This window comes from Squalius cephalus (assembly GCF_949319135.1).
Source record: "Squalius cephalus genome assembly, chromosome: 20".
NCBI lineage: Eukaryota > Metazoa > Chordata > Actinopteri > Cypriniformes > Leuciscidae > Squalius > Squalius cephalus.
The window spans coordinates 29,440,480-29,447,425 of NC_137141.1; positions in this window are offsets into that span (position 1 = coordinate 29,440,480).

The following is a 6,946-nucleotide window of genomic DNA, read 5'->3' on the forward strand; positions in this document are numbered from 1 at the left end:
TTAGACACATGCCTCATGCAACAAATAAAAAGGAAAAGTTGGCTATACACTGCCCACCTGTAGGCCTATGTCTCCTCTGTCTGTGCAGACTCTTCTGTAGATGTGGAATCCTGCAACTTATATTGCAGCCATAAAGCATACAAGTATAAATGAAGTAAAGTTATTTATGCACTTGCAGGTAGGCTAGTTCCTCCATATGACAGTTATCTGAGAGGGTTTATTCACTGTCCAGTGCAATGGAAACAAATGGACATTACAAAGTCTTATACTTTCTTTCCTTTGGAAAGTTAGAGAATGTCCACTTACTGCACATATTTCAGCCACCACTTTCTTGGGAACAGATACAAGTGTTGGTGTATTATGTAAAAGTGCACAAAAGAGGAAAACACAATGTCATTACAATGAACTACACTCGGGAAAATGTGATCAATAACTCATGGCAAAATATTTTTACATTAATATAAGTTTATCAGTTTTCACTTTCACAAGTCAAAGCAATTCATCATTACTTTTAATGCGACCTTCATTTAATGCAGCAATATTTGTACAATTATTTTACAGTGTAGGCTACTAAGATCTTTTCTTTTTTCAGCCTTTTTCTTGGTTGCTTTTATAAACAGACAACCATTTATTTAACAGTGCCTTTTATAGAAGAGAAGAGACTATAATATAACTAAAAATTACCATTAGGCTGTGTAGAATATTTTTGTACTTCACTTTTATTTGTTCCCATGTTCTAGTGTGGTGACTCTGACATTAAAATGAACAAAGTAGCCTAATTATGCAATTATTAAAATACAAAAAAGGCTAATAAGTGATAAAAACATCTAACATGGCCACTTCTAACAGATTTAAATTGTCTGCTACTTTTTGCCAGCCCTCTCTCCTGGCTTTTGCAGACTTTGAGGTGTTCCCTGGCGTTTTGATTAAACATTAAAATTCCGAATAAACTTCGACTATCTTGCTCTGTTGAGGAGAAAAACTGTGCGCGCTCTTTGGCCACGCTGAACAGCCAATAGCAGCGTTGCTGATCAATGTTTCTACGATCGATACATATCCCCTTTTAAGCCAGCGCATGAACGCGCAGTTATCTCAGATAACTCAATCCAGCGATACTAATCATAAACAACAGGTGAGTTCGAAGAACCCAATTAGCCGGATCATGATTAGCACGATGATATCATCTTGGATGTGTCATTTGATCTCGGATGTAATAAGCAACGTACGAAGAACGAGCCCCTGGACCGAAAACAGCTGCCTTATTTGTTGATTTATCCAAGGTGTTTGATTCAGTGGATCATGAATTGTTACTGAACAAACTTAGCAGTGCATGTTTTGAACCTGGGACGGTGAAATGGTTTAGAAATTATTTGGCAGATCGGACTCAGTGTGTTCACGTAGAGGGTCAAATATTCTGATTTTCTTAATATATCTAAAGGGGTCCCCCAGGGGTCCATTTTGGGACCTGTTTTGTTTTCTATTTATATAAATGACCTGGGTAACAACATTCAAGTAAACAACACTTATGCTGACGATACTAATATGTATACACTTGCTCCTTCCATAACACAGGCAGTGCAAGAGCTTCAAACTGCATTTCAGTCATTGCAGAGTTCCTTTGTGATCTTAAAATTGGTTTTAAATTCACAGAAAACAAAGTTTCTTTTTTTTCAAGGGCTCATTCACAAGTACTTAAAATATTAAAAATATTGAAAGGGTATCTTCTTACAAATACTTGGGCATTTGGATGGACGATAAGCTTTTGTTCATACATATTTTTAATCTAATCAGAAAACTCAAAGTGAAAATTGGGTTATATTTTAGAAATAAATCTAATTTTACTTTTCATGCTAAAAAGAAACTTGTAGAAGCTACCTTCCTAACTGTGATTGATTATGATGATATATTATATATGCATGCAGCCTCCTCCATTCTAACGAGCCTTGATTCAGTCTACCATGCTTCATTACGCTTTATTACAAATGCAAAATCTCTTACTCATCATTGCATTCTTTATGAGATGGTGGGTTGGACATCACTAACTATACGAAGAAAACAGCATTGGTACATTTTTATTTATAAAGCAATGCTAGTGTGAAAAGAAAAAAATATATAGCAAGGCAAACATCTTTCAAAAGCTTTAAACCATCTGTTTTTTCATTTGGAAGGAATGAACCATTTAGGCCTATGTTTTTTTAAAACGTCACAATAAGCAGATGTGTTCATGTTGGCTATACAAATACCCACAAAAGAGTCATTAAAATGTGGACTTGTGTCCCAACAATCTGATTAGTGGGAAAAGTTTTTTTTAATTTTTTTTTTTATTAATGAGACCCTCAGAGTGAGACCATTTAAAAGTTCAATGTCTTATTGTTTGTTCATAATATTCAAGAATACATTTTATATTTTTTAGGAAATTCTGGGCACTGCACCGCTGCTAAACACAAATTTCTGATGGCAAGCCAACAATCGATAATGATTTATCAAACATTCTGTGACTTTGGCTAAAGAGAAAAAAAAAATTTCAGTGTATCAAAACATGTTGATATCATGCTTTTTAACCATAAACTTACAAACTAACTTGAACATAAAGTGAATTATTTACAATTCGCACTGATAAACATATTTCGGTTAAATTGGTTCACAGGGCACAAGTCATAAGATGAGCATTTCTGGTCAATAGCTTCTTCGCTATATGTTTTCTGATAAAAACTCAGATTAACATTTCCTTCTGCATTCTCAAGAACAAAATGCTCTCCATTGTCTTCCATAGTCATAATAAAATGCACACTAAATTCATAGGTAAAAACGTCTAGGTTACGACTGTAACCTCTGTTCCCTGAGAACAGGGAACGAGACACTGCGTCGATGACGCTTTGGGGAACGCCTCAGGCGTGACAGGTGTCTGAAATCACTATCAAATCATGGCAATCACATTGACCCACAGATCTACCCAGCGCTTGTGTTTCAAAGCACAGATATATGTTAGGTATTTAAATCCTTGAGCCAATACCGTATATGCAAATGAAATCCAGTCAAGTTAGATCAAGTCCTGCCAAAGAGAGGAGTAGTTTGATAGTGTCAATCTATAAGAATGTGCAATCACTGTGAGGTTACTTTGGAAAAACATATATACAAACATCCCAGCCAATCACTATTCAAGGGAACATACTCACCTGAAATGCCTGACCTGGCGTCACTTACATTGGACACTTCAGTCTGGCCAACTTCCTGTCTGTCCGAAGACAGAGCCTCTGCACTTGCCTTTAGATAAGGCATCCAACCTGAGGGACTGCGAAGTTGACAGTGAACCACTCGGCCCCGATCTCAGAGACGGGGTATCCAGGAGAGCTTGACTCAGCATATTGCTTACAACTCTTGCCAGCGAGGGGAGTTCTCTGCTCGATCCACAGATCTACCCAGCGCTTGTTTCAAAGCACAGAGGAGGCCTGAAAAGGCCTAACGACTGATCTAACTGGGAGGGCTCACAAGAGGCCTACGAACATTTGATCAGACTCAGGAGGCAGAGTACTCATAGTGATCCTCATTGAGGGGAGCACATGGCCTGCCTGCCGCATCGTAGAGGGTCACCCTTTGGGCAGGGGTTATATAGCACATACACCCAGGGTCTTGCTCATCAATCATCTTCCTCGTCCTCAATTGAGGTATTTGACTCAACATCCAATGCTTGTAAATATCAATTTGGTTTATAAGCCCAAGCTTAAAAATATATGATTTGGTTGCCCTCTAAAACAATTTCAGCATTTCCATTAGTTTAACCGTGATTTTGACAACTAGTGATCTTAACAACAGAATAATAACCCACTTTCAATATTGCAACTCCAAAAAACATTCATAATTTAGCAAACCATGCTCATAATTCTCAACTTTAAATCAAGTTTTCCTTAACTTTTTGACTCAATTGTATTCGCTAAATTTTCATCCCTGCGCAGTATTATTTTATAAAAGTGCACACTAATCTCCAATCATAACTCATTCTACTTTTTTCATGTAATTGTTTTCCTTCTATTGCAGACAAAGCATTATAATAAATCTCTGCTGATTATAGTAGTATTGATTCATTCTGCGTTTTTATTTTGCGTAATATATATGAATTGATTTAAAATAGGGCTGGGTTAAAATAACTAGCTCGCATTTTTAATTGCTACTTATTTTTATGAAGGAATATATATTCTTAAATTAAAAAAAAAAAAAAAAATCAATCTTTTAGTCAGTAATTTTTAGTTGATGAACAAACAGAACATTGTAGTGCACCTATATCCAATAAATTGCTTTGTGCTTTGTTATAAAGTTTTATATTTCAAATTCTGCCAAATTTAAACAATAAATACCATTTTGACATTTTTAATGCCGTGTGTTTTAGCTCCTCATTGTAGCCCCTCAGTTCAAGAATACTGTCACGGTTTGGTGTAAGATGATGATGATGATGATGAAGGTTAAAATAAACTTTTACTCACAATAGGTATTTCCACAGGTGCAGGCAGGATTACACTCAGACCAAAAACCACTTAACATAGACAAGAACAGACAAAGACTGACTGAACAGAAGGAACTAAATACACACACTGATGAAACACTGATTGACAGAACACAGGTGATACGGATAATTAACTAGACACAGGTGATACAAATGTAAAGACAGACAGGACTCAACAGAAACCCAACACTGACAAATACCTTAACTGAATATAATTTCTTCCTTTTTACTAATTTCTAAATAAACTATCATGAATAAACTATTTATGTCACATGTCATCACTCAAACTAAGAAAGCTTTGAGAGCAATGTTACATTTACCTCATAAAAGTCATTCAATAAACTCATTAGACAATTAGAAAAAATAACTCTAGAAAATAACTTTTTGCACAATATTACATATTCATTATATGTACATTTCTTTTTCTGTATATCTACCAATCTAAAAAATGTTATATCAACCATTTAAACCATTATTATTATAACTTACTTATTATTAAAACTTCCTTGTGTGTAATTTAAGTGTTCGTATATAATTAATTTTAATCTTCAATATTCCTGGAATGAATGCTGACCCATTATCTGAACCTATTTCTGATAGGATTTCAAATCTAAGGAATATTTCAGTGGTATAAATTTAATTTCTGCTCCTGCCCCTCCTCTGCTGATATCATTGTCTTCACCCATCTATATCATGTCCACATAATCCATTACCAAGTGTTTTAATAGTCCTGGTACTGATATCGCCTATTTGTTCCTTTCCTAACTTTGTTTTTGGCCAAATTTCACATGTGGACAGCGCGTCTGGATTGAGAATATATTCAAAAGTGTTGTTGGTGCAACAATCTGTCCTTCATGTGAATGCCAAATATCTTTTTTGGCCCCCCTCTGGTACCATATAAATTGTTCATAAGGGCCTGTTTGTTATTGAATTTCAATAACTTCCAATTGAGGTTGTCGTTCTATTAGCACTACTTGATATATATTTAATTAGTCAAAAGCATATTGAATTAAATAATAATCTTATGAATTTAAATTGAAATTGAATATTTGTTAATACCAAGTGTTAATACTTGCTTTAATTTCAACTATAGCCTTAAATGAAGGTATCTGTATTGACAACGGGATCCGAGTACCCATTTGGATCTATTTAAAAGGTATATTAAGGGTGTATTCACACCTGCCTCGTTTGGTTCGATTGAATCGAACTCTAGTTCGTTTCCCCCCTTGGTGCGGACCTTTTGGGCAGGTGTGAATACAGCAATCGAACTCGGGTGCGGACCAAACAATCGAACCGAGACCCAGCTGAAGAGGTGGTCTCGGTACGGTTCCAAACGAACTCTGGTACGGTTCGTTTACGGTGTGAACATGAACCGACCCAATTGCAGAAAACTGCGCCTTTTATTTGACTGCTCTTATGAGAATACGGACATTTTGGCATAATGGTGTCTAAAGCGAGCGAGCGAGCGAGCGCACGGCAGAGAGAGAGGGAGCGAGAGACCTTGCGTGCGTGTGCCAGCTAGTGTGCCTCACGAAGCGCATGTAAGGAATCAAGCAATCAATTGTCGGTGCGGGCGGGCTTTTATCTATACCATAGTTTCTTCATATTGCGTTTGTAGAGAATAACACCAAATCAGTAAAATAACAAATATTACATTACGAAATATCTCCATGCTGAGCCTGTTTGTGCACTTCCTGCTTTTCCCTGCTTGAGAATTCCTGTCCAATGAATGGACGACCTTAGCACACGTGTGGTTTTGTTTACACATTTTGGTTCACTTGTAAAAAGAGCAGTGTGAAAGCGAACCGTACCAAACAAAAAAAATCAACATCCTATTTGGTCCGGACCAAAGCAAGTGAACTATCGGACTTTCCTGGTGTGAATACACCCTTAGTTTTACTTTTATTTTCCTTCATGATTTGTCTTCATTTTCACTGTGATATGTCAATTTCTTGAATTAGTCGTTACCATTCATTATTTTAATTTCTTTTCTAATTTATCATCGTTTCTATGTTGCTTTGATCTATTTTTCTCTTCAGTACATTTTTGTTCTGGTGGGGTTATTATTAAGTTGCTACTAAATCAAGGGCTGAATCATTCAATTTTAGGAAAGTTTGGTTGATGTTGACTATTGTTTGAACTTTTACTCATTCTTTTCACTCTGTTAATTGTCTCTTCTTTGCACAGTTTCTCATGAGCTTCCCACATTCTGCAACCTTTCATTCCTGTGTTTCTGGTCAAGTTTGTCTCCTTTTTCCATTCATGTATTGATCATTCTGTCAGCCGTCTTATCAGTCATTACATCTTTCACTAGGGTGACTCTGCGAGTCGTTGCAATACGAGGCTTTTTTTCTCTCATTGGCAAAGGAAGATCATTGCCCACATGCCCTTGATCCCTCACTTCCTTCTGTGGAGGGTTGCTAAAGTTGGTTGGTGTATTTTAAGTTA